A 20,539-nucleotide genomic window follows, 5' to 3' on the forward strand; every position below is an offset into this window, starting at 1 on the left:
AGGTATTTGATGAGCATGTCAAACGACACTATCCTGATTGGATGTGGCACCTTAGAGAAGAATGTGTAAAAAATAAAATTCCTCGAGATGAATGTTACAAGCATCCCCCAAATGATGTAACTCCAACAATTTGGAAAGAGATGTGCCACAAATGGAATGATTGCAAGTGGAAGGTGATTATAAAATGAACTTTATTAATAGTTTTTTTTAATATTTTTTTCTAAAATCTTTCTTAGAAGCAAATGTTTAAAAATTAACTCCTTTAGGATTTTTTTTTTTTTTTTTTTTTTTTTTCATGTAACCAGGAAAAGAGAGATAGAAAAAAAAAATCGCAAAGAAAATCAAGCTATCATTGTGACTACAGGTTCTGTACCAATGGCTAAGCGCAGAAAGAATTGGTATGATAAAATTGCCATGTTAAATTTCTATAACATTAGTTCGTATATTGAATTGATTTATCTTATGATTTTCCTTTTAAAATGGTCATAGGAGGAGAAGAATGGATGCAAACCAAGTCCAATCGAATGTTTCAGGTCGATGCATATGAAAAAGGATGGTGTTACTTTTGCTAGTGAAAAAGCACAAAAATTATATGTATGTTATTATTATAATTATAAGTATTTTTATTTTTATTTTTAAATGTCTTACTGAATTTAAAGTTTGTATATATCTAATAACAGAATAAATGTTGTTTTAGGAAAAAAATGGATCCAAGGAAATCAGAGGTTACATCTCAGGGTGAGATTGTTAATGATAGTCAAATATTCTTTGAAGTGATTGGACCTCCTACTCGTGTTCGTGTGCTTGGCATGGGTGCCTGTCACAGCCCGAACCCAAAAGGGTCCAAAGTATGAGAAATACATCCTAAGGGTACCTGTAGAATTTTCCTTTTTGGCAAAACAAACTATAGGAAATCTTTATTTTCCTTTCTTTTCTAAAGGATAAGAATATACAACCATACTAAAATCTCCACGTTACAAGTCAGAGCTCTATAACACATTTACGAACAATAACTAAAAATCATGTGTCTCCACATAATACATGAATATATTACAAAACTTTTATTAAATTACACAAAGTCACAATTATATCAAGAATAAGGACCTTAACATCAAATCTAGGCCTACCGCGCCAAAGGCTAACAAACCTCAAGCGATCCACCTCCAATAGAATTAATTAAGGTCTCATTGAACATAGCAAGATCGAGTCACCAACCATTTACAGTAAGAGTCTCCAAATTTAACATGGCACTCTAATCATCACCGAAGAAGCAAGCTTCATACCCAAGGTACAGCTAATAAATACGAAAGACTGTTAAAGGGGGGGATGAGCTAACGCCCAGTAAGTAGCATAATTAATGGGGGTGGGGGAAATGCAAGTTCAATTTTCAATAATAATAATATGATATGACAAGAATGATTGAATAATGAAACACAAAATTTCTCAAACTAAATACCTTGAAACTATATACTATAATCTGTGAGCACTAACAATATAATTTCCAAAGCCATAAAATCTAACATACGGTAATTTATCATAAATATACCATACTACCACATAAACTGGTCAAGGGATCCACCCATTCACAACTGGCATGATATTGTCCTCTCTGGTATGCAGACTCTTGGCCCCATGGACAGCAGCCTCACCCATACCCTCAAGGTTTTTCTCTCCCCCCCATGGGTAGTAGAGAGAGCGCGTCAAATAGGACCTCTCTTGCATGTGGTCTCTTAGCCCCATGGACAACAGCCTCACTCACACACAATCAAGGACCCTCTTCCCCCCATGGGCAGCAGGGAAGAACACGTCATCCAAAGTGAAAGGGCACTGACCTGGATTTGATTCCATTGTCATAAAGACTACGGAGACCAAATCGGGTGATCACCGAGAAATCACACATGGCATGGTGTCAAAACCACATAAAGCTCACGAGTATACATTTCCTTTCAAAAACATAGTTTATAACCAGGTAGTTTCAGAAAAACCTTAAATAATCTAACTTCCACAAAGTTTGTAAGGTTTTCAACTTCATTCTTGTCAAAAGATTTTCTAACAATTTCCCACATAACAAGACAAGATAAGCATCTTTAAATTTTTTAATATATCATAACATCCAAGATTTCCTTATCAAAGATTAAATAAAGATGCTCATTTTTCTATATCAACAATTCATGCATTTCCCCAAATGCAATACCAAATATGATGCATTTTCATATGTACTCATATATATATATATATTAAGGTTATGACACAATAGTTTTTAGGAAAATATAATTTCCGTAGGTAGTTCCAAAAGTGTGTCTAACCCAAAAATAACATTTACACAACATGGTTATTTTTCAAAATCCCATTAAAAAGCTACTTACCTTGCAACCTGTGAAAAGCCTAATTCTCCAAGCTCCAAAGGAGATTAGCTAGATTCTCAACAATATCAAGCATACCTAACACAATAAGCATAAAGCTTAAAATTGTATCTAGCTACAATTTAGGAATTACCAAATATGCACTTAATTAGGCAAGCCTAGTATTTAACTTCATAAATATTATTTTCCACTTCCAAAGTTTCTCAACCAATTAATTTACAAGGCATAGACTCCCATTATACTCATGAATCATTCAATGCATTATCTCTAACATCAAAACCTCAACATTTTATGAGTACTTCCCACAATATTTACACCACATCAACAAGAGACCCATGATACCAAAATCATAATATCCTCCAAAATAAACAATTTTAACCTTTGACTAGTTCCAAATAATCAATAAAAATTATATTCACCATTTATTTCACATTAAAAAGCCAAAACCCCCAAATCTTCACCACTTAGATCACCACCATTGGTACAAACCATAAGCCCACTCATTAAATAATTCCACCAAAACAAAACCCATACATATAAACACATAAATATCACTTCCAATGCTCATAAATCACATGGATACCATTATTAAAGCTTAGATAAAAAAATAACCTCAAACAAAAGTGTAAAACACACCAAAAAGATTAGAAATTTTTACCTTAAAAAAAAAGGATGTGAAGGTGCTTATGGGTTCCAAAAATTTTCTGGTGATCTTGCCGGAAAATGAGGGTGAGAAGGTGGTTTGGAGTGGAGTCCGGTGGGTGAGTGCGAGGGAGTGTTCTACCAAAAATGCAAAAGAAGAAAAAGAAAAAAAGAGAAAGAGAAGTGATGAGCCGGTCAAAGAGAGTAAAAGATAAGTGAAAATGAGTGGTGGGAATGGGTGGGGTAGGTGGGGTAATTGGGAGGCACGTGTGGTCCCAAAAATCTGACTTCCTTTTTTTTTTTTTTTTTTTTTTTTTTTTTTTTTTTTTTTTTAAATCTGGGACGTTAAATTCTTCCCCTCTTATAAAAATTTCGTCCTCGAAATTTTATGTACCTTGATCCTAAAAAGGTTTAGATATCTTGACAACATAACGTCCTCATGCTCCCAAGATGTCTCCTTCACTGAATGATTCTTCCAAAGCACCTTTACCCAAGATATTGTTCTATTGCATAGCACTTGCTCCTTATGATCCAAAATCTCTACCGAAACTTCTTCATATGACAAATCATCTTAATATGAAGAGGCTCATAGCTCGAAACATGTGAAGGGTCAGGAATCTATTTCCTTAACAGACTCATGGAAAACATTATGAATTCCTAACAAGGCTAGTGGTAGGGCAATTCTATATACAACTTCGCCCACTCTCTCTAAGACCTTAAAAGGCCCTACAAACCTAGGGCTTAACTTACCCTTTTTGCCAAATCTCATTACTCCTTTCATAGGTGCAACCCATAGGAAAACTTTATCTCCAATTTCAAGTTCCAAAGCCTTCCTTTTAATGTCATAATAGCTTTTCTGTCTACTTTGGGCTGCTCGTAGTCTATCACAAATCTTATTCACCTTTTCACAAGTCCTTTGAATAATCTCTGGCCCCAAGATTTTTCGTTCTCCCACCTCATCCCAACAAATTGGGGATCTACACTTCCTCTCATACAATGCCTCATAATGTACCGCTCTAATACTTGAATGGTAACTATTATTATAAACAAACTCCACCAAAGGTAAGTGACTAGCCCAACTCCCTTTAAAATCCAAAACATATGCTCTCAACATCTCTTCTAGAGTTTGAATAGTCCTTTCAAACCGTCCATCTGTCTGAGGGTGGAAAGCTGTGCTAAAATCAGATCTAGTACCCAAGGCCTTTTACACACCACCCCAAAAATGAGAGGTAAAACTTGGATCTCTATCTGCAACAATAGAAGCAAGTACTCCATGAAGTCTCACCATCTCATCAACAATCACCCAAATAGCATTATGACCCTTAGGAGTCTCGGCAATCCTAAAACAAAATCCATATTAGTTTTCTCCCACTTCCATTGGGGAATAGGAAGTGGTTGCAACAAACCCAAGGGTCGTTGGTGCAACACCTTAACCTGCTGACAAGTCAGGCATTGCTCTACAAAGTGAGCAATCTCTCTCTTCATATTATTCCATCAAAAGTTTTCACGAAGATCATGGTACATCTTTGTACTACTCGGATGTATTGTATATGGGGAATAGTGAGCCTCCTCTAGAATCTCCTTTTTAATCAATGGATCATTTGGCACACAAAGTCTACTCCCAAATCTCAAAGCACCATCCTCAGAGATAGAAAATTCAGATTTCTTTCCACTACGCACCTCATCCATGATTTTCTTTAAATGTGGGTCATCGGCCTGTGACAATTTAATTCTGTCTACCAAAGTTGGTTGAACACTCAAACTAGCCAGGTAGACCTCAAAATGGCCCAAAACAACCTCAATCTCCGTCCTCTCAAGACCACGAATAATTTCCTTTCGAGTGGTTAGCAAAGCAACTGAAAAAATTGAAGGCTTTTACTAAGAGCATCAGCTACAACATTAGCCTTACCAGGATGATAGTTAATAGAGCAATCATAATCCTTAACTAGTTCCAACCATCTCCGTTGCCTCATATTTAACTCCTCTTGGGTAAAGAAATACTTTAAACTTTTATGATCAATGAAAATCTCGCATCTTTCCCCATACAAATAATGTCTCCAAATTTTCAAAGTAAAAACAACTGCAGCCAAATCCATGTCGTGAGTGGGGTAATTTTTTCAAAATTTTTCAACTGACGAGAGGCATAAGCCACAACCTTCCCATTTTGCATCAATACACAACCAAGTCCCTTATGAGAAGTGTCACTATAAATGACAAAACCCCCTGTACCTGAAGGGATAGTTAACACTGGAATTGTGACCAATCTCTGCTTTAGCTCTTGGAAGCTTTTCTCACATTCTTCCTTCCATTCGAATTTAACATTTTTTCCAAGTAAATTGTGTTAAAGGAGTTGCAATGCCGAAAATCCCTCTACAAATCTTCTATAGTAACCAGTAATGCCCAAGAAACTTCTAACCTCACTCAAATGTGTAAGCCTATCCCAATTAACCACCACTTCTACCTTATTAGGATCCACCGTAATTCCATCCTTAGATATCACATGACCCAAGAATACTACTTGATTCAACAAAAATTCACACTTCTTCAGTTTAGCATACAACTTCCTTTCTCTTAGAATCTGCAAAACAATCCTTAAGTGTTCTTCATGCTCCTCTTGACTCTTAGAATAAATCAAAATATCATCAATGAACACAATGAAAAATCAATCTAACTCATGAAACACTCTATTCATCAAATCCATAAAACCAACAAGGGCATTAGTTAATCCAAACGGCATCACCAAAAATTCATAATGACCATATCTAGTCTGAAAGGCTGTCTTTGGTATGTCCTCACCCTTAATCTTCAATTGGTGTTAACCAGAACGAAGATCAATCTTAGAAAAGACTTGTGCTCCTTACAAATGATCAAATAGGTCATCAATACGAGGCAAAGGATATTTATTCTTAATGGTGACTCTATTAAGCTCACTATAATCAGTACATAACCTCATAGACCCATCCCTTCTCTTGACAAATAAAACTAGAGCTCCCCAAGGCGAGGCATTGGGCGAATAAACCCCTTGTCTAGCAATTCTACCAATTGCTCCTTAAGTTCCTTCAACTCTGATTCACCTAGAGGCCTAAACACCACCTCTTTCTCAAAACAATGCACACTAGCATGGTAAGAAGCCAACCAATCCATGCCCAAAATGACATCAAAATCATGCAAATCTAATAACACCAAGTCAGCCAATAGCTCTCTACCCTCAATACAACGAATACAATACTTAAGCACAAGAGTACTCATTAAAATATCACCAATAAGGGTATACCAATAACTCAAAATCAAGTAGTTTAGGGCTCTCAATAACTTTTCCATCTTTAGCAACCAATTCTTTGCTGCAATTGGGTTAGGCTCCCCATTAAAAGTTCGAGAGTTTTGCTTATGGAACTCCCCAAAAGAACAACCCTCCTCCCTACACTCAACACCCTGGACCGATCTAGCAATCCTAGCATAGATCCTGTCTACCACCTCATTAATCTCACCACCATCAATAGTGACAAATCTTTCATGCCCTTGGCACCGCCTAAGGCCATGCTCTGGAGCTGTAACCTTATCCACATGCCTTACTTTACGTGCTTTCTTTTTAGGAGGTATAGTGTACAAAGGTACTTGTGTCTATGCCCAAGAAACAAAGTAGGTAAACGCAAGGCAACATAAAAGGTTAGCATAGATAATCTAGATAAGAATAAAGGAAAAGCAAGTGCAAGCTGACACAAATGAAAAGCATAAAGGATTCATCAAACCCCTAATTCTCTGACTTAGATCAAAATCAATTCCTATTTTCAAAGTCTACAGAATCATAACCTAAGCTCTGATACCATAATTGTCACAGCTCGAACCCAAAAGTGTCCAAAGTATGAGAAATACATCCTAAGGGTACCTGTAGATTTTTCCTTTTTGGCAAAACAAACTATAGGAAATCATTATTTTCCTTTCTTTTCCAAAGGATAAGAATTTACAACCATACTAAAATCTCCACGTTACAAGTCAGAGCTCTATAACACATTCACAAACAATAACTAAAAATCATGTGTCTCCACATAATACATGAATATATTACAAAACTTTTATTAAATTACACAAAGTCACAATCTTATCAAGAATAAGGACCTTAATATCAAGTCTAGGCCTACCACGCCAAAGGCTAACAAACCTCAAGCGACCCACCTCCAATAGAATTAATTAAGGTCTTGTTGAACATAGCAAGATCAAGTCACCAACCATTTATAGCAAGAGTCTCCAAATTTAACATGGCACTCTAATCATCACCAAAGAAGCAAGCTTCATACCCAAGGTATAGCTAATAAATCTGAAAAACTGTTAAAGGGTGGGATGAGCTAACGCCTAGTAAGTAGCATAATTAATGGGGGTGGGGGAAATGCAAGTTCAATTTTCAATAATAATAATATGATATGACAAGAATAATTGAATAATGAAACACAAAGTTTCTCAAAGTAAATATCTTGAAACTATATACTATAATCTGTGAGCACTAACAATATAATTTCCAAAGCCATAAAATCTAACATACGGTAATTTATCATAAATATACCATACTACCACATAAACCGGTTAGGGGATCCACCCATTCACAACTGGCATGATATATTCCTCTATGGTATGTAGACTTTTGGCCCCATGGACAATAGCCTCACCCATACCCTCAAGGTTTTTCTCTTCCCCCCCCCCCCCAATGGGCATCGGAGAGAGCGCGTCAAATAGGACATCTCTTGCACGTGGTCTCTTGGCCCCATGGACAACAGCCTCACCCACACACAATCAAGGAACCTCTTCCCTCCATGGGCAGCAGGGAAGAACGCGTCATCCAAAGTTAAAGGGCACTGACCTGGATTTGATTCCATTGTCACAAAGACTACGAAGACCAAATCGGGTGATCATTGGGAAATCACACATGGCATGGTGTCAAAACCACATAAAGCTCACGAGTATACATTTCCTTTCAAAAACATAGTTTATAACCAGGTAGTTTTAGAAAAACCTTAAATAATCTAACTTCCACAAAGTTTGTAAGGTTTTCAACTTCATTCTTGTCAAAAAATTTTCTAACAATTTCTCACATAACAAGACAAGATAAGCATCTTTAAATTTTCTAATATACCATAACATCCAAGATTTCCTTATCAAAGATTAAATAAAGATGCTCATTTTTCTATATCAACAATTCATGCATTTCCCCAAACGCAATACCAAATATGATGCATTTTCATATGTAATCATATATATATATATATATATATATATATATATATATTAAGGTTACGACACAATAGTTTTTAGGAAAATATAATTTCCGTAGGTAGTTCCAAAAGTGTGTCTAACCCAAAAATAACATTTACACAACATGGTTATTTTTCAAAATCCCATTAAAAAGCTACTTACCTTGCAACCCGTGAAAAGCCTAATTCTCCAAGCTCTAAAGGAGATTAGCTAGATTCTCAACAATATCAAGCATACCTAACACAATAAGCATAAAGCTTAAAATTATATCTAGCTACAATTTAGGAATTGCCAAATATGCACTTAATTAGGCAATCCTAGTATTTAACCTCATAAATATTATTTTCCACTTCCAAAGTTTCTCAACCAATTAATTTACAAGGCATAGACTCCCATTATACTCATGAATCATTCAATGCATTATCTCTAACATCAAAACCTCAACATTTTATAAGTACTTCCCATAATATTTACACCACATCAACAAGAGACCCATGATATCAAAATCATAATATCCTCCAAAATAAACAATTTAAACCTTTGACTAGTTCCAAATAATCAATAAAAATTATATTCACCATTTATTTCACATTAAAAAGCCAAAACCCCTAAATCTTCACCACTTAGGTCACCACCATTGGTACAAACCATAAGCCCACTCATTAAATAATTCCACCAAAACAAAACCCATACATATAAACACATAAATATCACTTCCAATGGTCATAAATCACATGGATATCATTATTAAAGCTTAGATAAAAAAATAACCTCAAACAAAAGTGTAAAACACACCAAAAAGATTAGAAATTTTTACCTCAAAAAAAAAGGATGTGAAGGTGCTTATGGGTTCCAAAAATTTTCTGGTGATCTTGCCGGAAAATAAGGGTGAGATGGTGGTTTGGAGTGGAGTCCGGTGGGTGTGTGTGAGGGAGTGTTCTACCGAAAATGCAAAAGAAGAAAAAGAAAAAAAGAGAAAGAGAAGTGATGAGCCCATCAAAGAGAGTAAAAGATAAGTGAAAATGAGTGGTGGGAATGGGTGGGGTAGGTGGGGTAGTTGGGAGGCACGTGTGGTCCCAAAAATCTGACTTCCTTTTTTTTTTTTTTTTTTTTTTTTTTTTTTTTTTTTTTTTTTCTCAATAATCTGGGACGTTATAGTGCCGGTGTCAAGCCTGGAGATGTGTATGGCCCAAGTTCATCTAACCAATGTAGTAAGTGATGTCAAGCGGATCGCTTAAAAGAAAAGGAGGATTTTGAGCTTCGTTTTAAAGAAGTAGAGGATAAAAATTCTACTGAGAAAATGGAATTGCAGGGAACAATCAATCAATCGAAAGAGGAAATACTTCGTATGATAGCAAATGCTTTGAAAAAGATGGGCTTTAATTCTATGCAAGAACCTACTACACAAGTATATTTATATATTTTTTAGTGTAATCAACGTTAATATTGTTTGCTATTTTCTTGAGGTTGTTGACATAAGTTGTAAAGTTGCTAATTATAGAATTCAATTATTAGGATTGCTAAATTTAGATTAAAAATATGTGATTTAAATTAGTATCTCTTTACCTATCCATGCAAAGTACATGATTTGTAGTGTTTGCTATGAAAATTTTATTAATGTGATTATTGGTGGCAAATTTATTCTTTGTAGTTCTCATTCACAAGAGAACTACAAGGTTCTTGTTAGTAAGGATCATGTATTCTTTGATGTTGATAATACCATTGTTATTCATTATGGGGATTGTTGTTGATGTTGTTAAATTAATACGTTTCAATATCCTTTTTATGTATTGTAAATATAATTTGCATAGTAATAATTTTTTTGTATACTTATTTAGTTTGATCAAAATATTGCAGACCAATGCTGGAGGAGGAAATCAAAATGTGGACAAAAACACAGAAGATGATTTTGAGGAGGAAGATGACTCCTTTATATGATGGCACTAACTATGCCTATTGGAAAGTACGCATGAGAGCTTTCTTACAGTCTTTAGATGAGAAAGTGTGGCAAGCTGTGGAGATAGTCTGGACCAAGCCTACGGAAGTGCCGGGCGACTAGAATGATGCTAAGATCAAGGCGGCAAACTTCAACAGTAGGGTATTGAATGCCTTATTCAGTGCAATCACAAATGAAGAGTTCAAGAAAATATCCTCCACTAAAACTGCAATGGAAGCATGGACCATCCTCCAGACAACCTATGAGGAAACCAAGGCTATCAAGAATTCAAAATTTCAGAGGCTCACTACAAGCTTTGAAGAGATCAAGATGGAGGAGGATGAGTCACTCAATGAGTTCTATGCCAAGCTCAAGGACTTAGTGAACTCAGCCTTTAATCTTGGGGAAACCATTCCTGAACCCAAGAGTATGAGAAAGGTGCTCAGATCTCTACCCGAGAGATTTCATGCCAAGATCATCGTGATTGAGGAATCAAAGGATGTTGATAAAATTCCTTTGACAGAGTTGGTTGGCCATCTGTTGACCTATGAGTTAGGTTTGACAAGAATTGGGAAATCAAGTAAGAGCAAGAGCATGGCATTGAAGGCCAAGAGTAGTGATACTAATGAGTCTTCAGACAATGAAGATTCTAAAATGAAGTCCTACATTACAAGGCAATTCAAGAAGTTCATGAAGAATGCCAATGGGAAGGGCTTTGAAAAGGACCGTAGGCAATCCAGTTCCTCACAGTTCAAGAGCCAAGATAAATGGAAGAAGGATGCTAGGGATGGCGGTTAGTACACTGTTCCCTCAGGACCAAAATGCTTTGGGTGTCAGGGCTTCAGTCACATGAAACAAGAGTGCCCTATGTATCTCAAGACCATTGGGAAGAGCAAGGCACTTGCTGCTACGTTAAGTGACATTGAGCCTGAGGATGATTCTAATAATGAGGATGATGGAATCCTAAATGCCTTCATTGCCACCGTAAATCTTACTGAAGGAATTGTTGAAGATGTGGATGAAGAAGAGGAATTGGTGGAGTCTAAGTTTGAAAAGATGGATGAGCAAGATGACATCCACACAGCCTATGCAAAGTTATACAAGGTCTCGAAAAAGTATGAGAATATAGATTGGCCATCAAGAAGCTTAATGATGTGGAGCTTGAGCAAGAAGAAATCTCCACTAAGTTTGATAAAGCATATCAGACCATTGGAGCACTGAGATTTGAGAATAATTTCTTAGCTGAGAAGACCAAGAAGCTTGAGGCAGAACTATTTCAAGTCAGAGTCCAGTTGGAAAGGACTTCAAGGGCAAAGCTCGATGAGATGCTCAATCTATAGAAATCTGCTTCCGATCGAACTGGTTTAGGGTATGATTTCTCTTCTCCTAATATTGCTACTTCTAGTACTACTATTTTTGTTCCTCCTGCTAATAATACTGAAACTGAGAAAAATGATGTTAAAAATGAATTAGCTAGTGAGAACATAGACAAAGGTAAATCTATCTTAGGAGCACCCCCTAAGCAGAATGAGTTTTATCTCAATCGAAGTGCCCTCAAGCTGTGGCCCACATTTGTGCCAATGATCGACAATCCAAAAGTGTCGGTCCCATGTTTGAGTTTTGGTCCATTTTGGACTCCTTTTTTGAGGTTTTTTGAACCAGGACTTGCACTTAGACGCGTTTTTAATCTATATTCTAAAAATTGAACTCTTTTTTTGATAATTCACATCTTTTTAGCAATGATTATCTTGTAGATAAATACTCAAAAAAGTCTTGATTATCCGCAATTTTATAGTTATCTAATTATCCTCTTTATTCCCATGCAAGCAAGCCTATTTTTAACACCAACTAACAACCAATCACAAAATTATTTAATTAATTTTAATTTTCTAGCCAATCAGAATTAATTTAAATTAATCATGTGTGGTTGCTTCCACCTAAACAAAATGCATGCCGACCATGCAAACTTGATCATACAATATCTTTCCATCTGACGGTCCGATTTGGAAATCAGGCACACCGTTGTGACCATGAGAATCTCAAGATCATTTTAATGATATGCAATGAATGAATTAATCCATGTAATGCAATTATGATATTTTGGGTAAATGAATGATCATTCTAGCCATCTTCCTTGATTAAATTACGGGTGCAAAATCGAGTGTCTACAAATATTTTTTGGCCCATTTTTGTAGCCCATGTGTAGGATATAAAAATTGTTGTTTTGGAGATTAGGGTTTTGATATCGTTTTTGAGAAAGAAAAATTGTACTACCGCACTTTGTATTTTTCCCTGAGAAATGTGAAATCCCTACAATTCCATGGGCGTAGGCAAATTGTCGAACCATGTAAATGCTGTCTTGTGTGTGATTATTTTTCTTTGGCGTATATTTTTCTCTTTTTTTGCATCTCATAGGTCTAGGAATTTTGTACATATTCCCATCAATCAACAACTGAATGAACGATTGAAAAAGTGGAATTGAAACTAGAGATGGAGGGAGATTGGCATATTGTAGTGTGGCTAGAGGTTTGGTTGAGTAAGAGTAGAGGCAAAGGGAGAAAGAACAAAGGATAGATTACACCAACGGCCAACCTATCTTGAGATTTATCGAAATTATACTTCTTCCAAATGTATGTATTAATGATACTTCCCTTTGAGGTTTGTATAAATGTGACAGATAAGTGCATGCCTGACTTTCCTAAAGAAATATTCTATTTCAAAAAATATTCCTGCCAAAACTTTGGAGGAAATTACTGATGTCATAGAAGCCTAAAGAAAGCACACATGATGCTCTCTTGATGGAACATGAATTAAATTGTTAGTTCTTGGTAGTAAATCTCGAATCCACAAGGAGAAGAAAACTGGAATCCACTAGATAAATAATTTGACAAAAGTTTGTGTTTATTGATAATAGTTTGATTTGCCTCTGACGGCTACAAAACATATAAATACTCAGAAAAACATCTAAAACCCTAATTCGCACTAATTATGTGATTAGGTGACAAAATACCGAAATTTACCAAAAATGGTAAAACTGAGTTAAATGCAGAATCATAAACTACTGACCTTAAAGGCCGTCCCAAAATAGACGGGACCTTATTCTGACTTTTAAACTAAAAGTTATTAAGAAAAAACAAATATTACTATAAATAGCAAAAACACTGTTTTTGGGGCCTTAATGAAAGAATTCGCCTAAATTTTGGCGATGTTCATGAATGTTGTCATGAATCTGGATTAGAACGTCATTTCCCTTCAACCTGCCAAATTTCATGCAACTTTGACATTGTCACCTTGATGGCCTCTACTAGCACCCCCCTTTGATCTTGCGTTATGACTTTCTGTGCCCCTACTGCTCTAGGAAGGCATGTGTTGTCTGTTCTACATCAATGACACTTCACTCCCTTGGTTATTATAAATAACACTCTACCCCTTAAGGTTTGTAAACATGAGTGAATCCTTTTTTTAACAAAATGAAAAATTCTATGAAGGAAGTAGCACTATGAGAGGGCATTTGGATTTATTGCATTTATAGAAACCATGAGAGAGGAGTGCTATTTTGTGATACCACAAGGGAGGTTGGTATAATTTACCCAACAATAAAAGACGAACTTATGAAGGTAAAGGAATAGAGAGAGACCAGAGGTGGTTATTTGAGATTTTTTTTGGCCAATATGAGAATTGAGATCGACAGTATTTTTGTATTTACGATATGTCTGATTAAGGGAAAACATAATAAAAGGGGGATTTTTATTTTGAAAAATAGGGACCAACAAGTATAACCCATATGTCAACCCAACCTAACTTGTCATTTTAGCTAAAAAAAAGTTATTGAGTGTCTTGGCACTCTCTCAATGAGCATGAAATTACCTGTTTAACTTTTTTTCTAATAAAGAAAATTTTCAAAATTGCATTTGGAATTGAGGATTATAATGAATGAATTAAATATTATTTTTAATATAAAGCCCTCTATAAATTTCATCAGCACTTGAAGATTTTGAGTTATAGGAGAGAAAAAAAAAAGGGGAAGAAATGAGTGAGGTCACTTATGATTTATAATAATAAAGATTTAGAGTTATAGAAGTTGCTTGTAAGAAAATAATTTCATTAACATTAAATTATAAATAATGCTTTTGGTAAGATAGGGGGTGGTTAAGAAAAACTAAAGTATACAGTACTTGATTTTCGTAAAAAGAAGCACCAGATGATAGTGTCTCGCATCCAATACCCCACTCAAAGTGTCCCAACTATAAATAAACACCTGAGGCGATAAAAAATGGAAACTCGTAATCCATTCAGGTTTGGTCTCCTGTAAACACACAATATCAGCCCTCCATGTACGCAACCTGTTAGGTTCTAAATGTTTAGAACAATTGGCAAATCGTGAACACAAACTTGTCTAGATATAGATCTTAGAGTCTATAGGTTTTATTAGACAATGCTCAATGTGATTCAAGTCAAGATTCAAGAACATACAAGCTGCAGGAAGAAGATTTCATAATCTATCTGGTTCGATCAATTGAAAGACAAGTTTGATCGGTCGAAAGTCGTATCTGCAAAATTTTAATTAAGCCCAAACAGCAGTTCAAGCCCATTAGGATTAGGGTTTCTAATCTACTTCTCCTAGTATATAAAGGAAACCCTAAGCACGCTTTTATGTGGCTTTTCAGAGAGAAAAGAGTGTGCCTCTTTTGTATTCAGGGTTTTGTTCCTAAAAAGCTTTCTTATATCTTCTACCGGTGCTATTTCTTGAAGAATCTCAAGATCCGGTATTGTAGAAGTTGCTGCCTTCTCTTGTCATCAAAGTTGTTGATGATCTAAACCTTCAAGGGTGGTCTTGGAGTCACAAATAGGAGAGTTTGTGTTGCTAAACCTTTGAGTGGAATCTCAAAGTCACAAACGGGGGTATTTGTGTTTTGCAAAGGCCAAAGAAAGAAGGAGTCTGTGGATTCGGAGCTTACACGTGGTCGTGTCAGTAAGTTCTACTGGTGGGAAGCAATAAGAAGTCGAGCGTGGGGGCTTGTAAGTCTTATTGTATGAACTTCGATTCTTTCTAGTGGATTTGCTTTTTACCTTGAGGATAGTTAGGTTAAATCCTCCCCAGGTTTTTTACCGGTTTGGTTTTCCTGGGTTATCATATCGTTGTGTTTTTATTTTCCATTACTATACATTGATATGATATATTTGTGTTAACCTAGATTTGTTAATTTGACTAAGTAATCACTTGACTAATTACCTAGGTTAATCTGATTGTGGTTTTAAGGAGTCTAAAAACCAACAAGTGGTATCAAAGCGGGTGGCTCTTTTGTTTTAAATCTTTTGATCTCTGAGCTGATCCTTGACCCCTGTTGTCATGGATAATTTGAAGTGTCTTTCTGATCATGTTTCTACTCATGCTTCTATTGATTTTATTGATGCCTGTGAAACTCTTCGTAAGGAATTATTGAAATCTATGAAAATTGCTAAGAAATTCAATGAAGAGTTAAAATTGGCTAATCTTGAAAAAGAGGAATTGATTGTTAGATTAGATGAATCTAATAAAAAGAATGAATTTTTGAGAAATCAAATTTCCTCTCAAGATGAGAAGATGAAAAGCTTGGAACAAAAGTTAGTTGAATCTAAAGTTAAAATTGAAAATTTGACTAGTACCAAGCCTGCTGTTGATAACAGAAGTGTTTCTGTTTCTCTTAAGCCTAAAACTGAGAAAGTTTATATCCCCCATTTTAAGAGGAATAATAAAGAAAATGCTTATTTTGCTAGGTTAGACAAAGGTAAAAGTTCTGATGTTGACGCTGAAGTTTCTAAATCTAAGTCTAAACCTACTGTTAGAGAGCATAATAAATCTGTTTTTATGCCTACCTGTCACCTTTGTGGTGTTGTTGGTCATATTAGACCAAATTGTTCTTTGTTGAGGCAAGAACCAAAGCCTGTGACTGAAAACCCCACTAGGAATACTGATGTTCCTAAATTTGTTCCTGTCTGCCATTTTTGTGGTGTCCGTGGTCACATTCGTCCTAATTGTCATAAACTGAAATTAAAGCATTCTATGTTTCAGTCTAGAATTTGTGATGATATTTTTCCTGCCATAAGTCCATATAAATTGGTTCATATTATTTTGAAAAATTTAAGCTTGTTGTCTTGTGAAAGGAATTTGTAGGATTTCAGTCTTTTTCAGAAGATTGGTGTAATTCCTCAAATACACTCTGCTTCTCATGGATTTCACCTATAAAGCCGAAAACACATACTATATGGGTGAGAAGAAATTCTCTAAGGTGAGTGTTCCTGACTTGTCCTTGATTTAATTCTTTCAATTGTTTGTGGACATGTTTTGTTTTTGTTGTTTTGTTTCTTAGCCTTTTTTTATAAAAAAAAAATCCAAAAACATTGAAAAATTTCAAAAAGACAAAAATGTTTTATTTTGAGTCTTGTTTTATTTTTCTTGAGGATTACATGAATTATGATATCTCTCTTGATTTAGAACATGCTTGACATTGTGGAGAAACTTGAATAGTATGTGTTATATTAGTGCTAAGCTTTTTCTGATTTTTTATGAGTTTGTATTAGTTTGTACATATACTCAAGGGTTAATTAAGAAATTGATATTTCTTGTTTGTGTACCCTCTATAGCTTAGTTAAGCACTGTCATGCATTGCATTTGCATTGTTCATTTAGCATAATGTGTGCTTTTTATTTTTGGTCATAAATTTTTTAAAACCAAAAAGATTTTTGTGTTTTGTATTTCACATCTTGGATTTATAATCAAGGATTGGCCATATTATCTTTACATAACAAGTTTATGTACCTTGTCTAGCCTTGATGAGCTTACTTATTGCACTTTACTAGTTGAAACTTTGTAGTGCATGTTGTGTGGGAAAGATGTTTATGGTTTTGATCACTTTGTTTTGATCTTGAAGTCACATGTCTTTGATTGTCGGACTTGAACCTTTAGAGAAAGGCATAAATAACCATCTCACCACTGTTCACTAGCCAATCATGAACACCTTAGTGAATATCGTAAGATTTTGTACTTGAGAAAGTGTAGCACATGCACAAAAAGAACATAAGGTGAAGCCTCGGTTTAATTGCTTAATACTTAAAATTGGTGTGTACTATCAGGCTTGATGCCAAAATCACATGACTTAAAATTGGTGTGTATATTATGAGGTATAAATTCAAGAAACTTACATGATTGCAAGCTTATGATCTAGGAGATGTGGGAGTTATATGATGTAACTCTTTAAGTGATAGTCTCTTTTAAATTCAATGTGATAAATTTTGTAGACTTTGTAATTGATTGCTATTCACATATCACCTCACATGTCTCTCAAACTTTTACTAGTTGCACACACTACACAAGTTACTCTTTGCTAAACTTGGTACATTATATTGTGTGTGATCTTGTTGTGGCCATTCAAGATTAAAGTTCCTTGATTTTGATGCAAAATGTGCTTAATGTTTGAGTTTCTGAGGACAATTGGTTGAAAAACTTGTTTTTGGAAGATCTAGGTTGAATTCAAGTGTTTTTGAAAAACTTTTAATCTCATACTCATGCATTTCATTCATGAAATATTGTGTTTTGAGGAGTTTCTGCATTAAATTGCTCTGTTTTTCAAAATTTTGATTTTTTTTTCATGCATCATTTGTGTTTAGGATTCATATGCATTGCATTGTTTTTGTATCCAACTTGCAATTTTACAGTCATATCTCTCATTGTTTTCACACATAACATGTATACACTTTGCTACATTAGGTACTCAACTTGATCAAAAAATTGATTGATTACTTTTTGAGTTATGTACTTTCTAGTATATGCTATTTTTATGTGTGAATTGTAGAAAATTATTTTCTTAAGAGATATGATGGATAATCAATGTGCAAATATTTTTTCTACTCATGCAACTGTTTATGGGTCACATAGTGCCATGTTTGCATTTTATTGCAAGAGAGAATATTTTTTCTTCATGTGTATCCTCAACTTTTTTTAAAAAAAAAAAACTTGGTTTGTGTCTTTTTATTTATCCCCAACCCCTTTATTTTTCTTCAAAATTGTTTTTCTCAAAACTTGTTTTGTTTTTCCTAGTTTTATAAGGGGAGAAATTTTTTTTAACCATTGTGGTTCTTAGGGGGAGTTGTTGCTCTTCATAGGGGGAGTTGTCTTTATTTTCTCTTACTTTGTTGCATATGTCTTCTGTCTACCTTATGATTAGGTAGTCTTTGTCAATACGTGATAAAAAGGGGGAGACATAGATGACCTGTTTGTTTTGTTTAGGGAGAGATAAAATTGTTTTTCAAAGGGGGAGAATATAAAAACTTTTTGATGTATCTAACTTAGGGGGAGAGTTAGAATTTACTTTTTTTTTTTTTTTTTTTTATATTCTGTTTTATATTATTGTTTATATGTCTTTCTTTCCACACATGCGGTGATGTGTTTGTTGAGTGTTTTAGGAAAGACAAGTACATTCTGATCAAGACCTTCTACTTCTTATTGGCAACTTCTAGGTTAAGAGTCTTAGATTGAGATTTGTGATGTAATTGGGCATTTTATTGTATTGGGTTGTTCTTGTATTAGAGTATTTCATTTTGTATGAAAGTTTTGTCACGAATTGCCAAAGGAGGAGTTTGTTAGGTTCTAAATGTTTAGAACAATTGGCAAATCGTGAACACAAACTTGTCTAGATATAGATCTTAGAGTCTATAGGTTTTATTAGACAATGCTCAATGTGATTCAAGTCAAGATTCAAGAACATACAAGCTGCAGGAAGAAGATTTCATAATCAGTCTGGTTCAATCAATCGAAAGACAGGCTCGATTGATCGAAAGTCGTATCTGCAGAATTTTAATTAAGCCCAAACAGCAGTTCAAGCCCATTTAGGATTAGGGCTAATCTACTTCTCCTAGTATATAAAGGAAACCCTAAGCACGTTTTTATGTGGCTTTTTAGAGAGAAAAGAGTGTGCCTCTTTTGTATTTAGGATTTTGTTCCTAAAAAGCTCTCTTATATCTTCTACCAGTGCTATTCCTTGAAGAATCTCAAGATCCGGTATTATAGAAGTTGCTGCCTTCTCTTGTCATCAAAGGTGTTGATGATCTAAACTTTCAAGGGTGGTCTTGGAGTCACAAACAGGATAATTTGTGTTGCTAAACCTTTGAGTGGGATCTCAAAGTCACAAACGAGGGTGTTTGTGTTTTGCAAAGGCCAAAGAAAAAAGGAGTCCGTGGATTCGGAGCTTGTACATGGTCGTGTCAGTAAGTTCTACTGGTGGGTAGTAATAAGAAGTCGAGCGTGGGGGCTTGTAAGTCTTATTGTATGAACTTCGATTCTTTCTAGTGGATTTGCTTTTTACCTTGAGGATAGCTAGGTTAAATCCTCCCCATGTTTTTTACCAGTTTGGTTTTCCTGGGTTATCATATCGTTGTGTTTTTATTTTCTGCTGCTATACATTGATATGATATATTTGTGTTAACCTAGATTTGTTAATTTGACTAAGTAATCACTTGGCTAATTACCTAGGTTAATCTGATTGTGGTTTTAAGGGGTCTAAAAACTAACACAACCAATTACAAATCTGAAAGCTCTTTTCTACCTTAGCCCCAATTTTTATTTTCTAAACTCCAAAGAGAGGAAGCTTACATAAATTATTGTTAGAATTCTATTTTTTATATAGCAACTTACCAGTTATTGTCTATAGATTAGTCTAGAGGGTTTCAAATAGCTAAGTTAGCATGGATCTCCACCATTGGTATGTATGATGATTATGTCTTGGAAGGGCTTGTGTTTGGGCCTCAAGATTCCATTCTCCAACCAAATTGCATCCCTCACCCTTTTTTATTTATTTATTAAGTTTTATTGGTTTTGAATTATAAGAATTTTCTCCAAAAAAGGACATATAAATTAGTTTTGTTGGTTATGAACTATAGGAAGTTTCTCATAAAAAAGACATATGTGGGACAATAAAAAAGAAATTTTTTGTAGATAAACAAATTTCATACCCAAGGCACACCACTCCCACATGTGCAAGGTCTATGAGAGGCGGCTGGAAGACAGCCTCCCCAATTTGGAGTTGTAATTTGAAAAAATGTGATTTTCCTTTGTATAAAACAACACAAACGAACTAAAAGTGAGTAATACTGTAAGGTTGAATTTATTCAATCATTTTGTTAGCTTTATTCCGTGCCAAATTTGCTTGTAATTCAACATTTAGAAACCTTGTATTTAGGTGGGAATCATGTTAGGGTAGCGTGTGAGAGAGTGTGAAGAAAAGCTCAAGAATGTGCAATCAAGAAGAGCCTCACGACTGGCAAGTCGCCAAAATGGCACACGTGTGAAGCATGCAGGGGAAGTTGAAAGGTCACACCA

At 35.1% G+C, this 20,539-nt stretch overlaps 1 long non-coding RNA gene across 1 annotated transcript; it reads right to left on the minus strand.

Annotated features, from left to right (window-relative positions):
* Positions 1-1,689: 1,689 nt before the first annotated feature.
* On the minus strand, positions 1,690-8,204 carry LOC126703539 (uncharacterized). The gene is made up of 2 exons (XR_007648119.1): positions 8,011-8,204; positions 1,690-1,985 (listed from the first exon to the last, which is right to left on the minus strand). It is a non-coding gene; the product is annotated as an uncharacterized LOC126703539 (long non-coding RNA).
* Positions 8,205-20,539: the final 12,335 nt, after the last annotated feature.

The sequence above is a fragment of the Quercus robur genome, chromosome 10, assembly GCF_932294415.1.
Source record: "Quercus robur chromosome 10, dhQueRobu3.1, whole genome shotgun sequence".
Lineage (NCBI taxonomy): Eukaryota > Viridiplantae > Streptophyta > Magnoliopsida > Fagales > Fagaceae > Quercus > Quercus robur.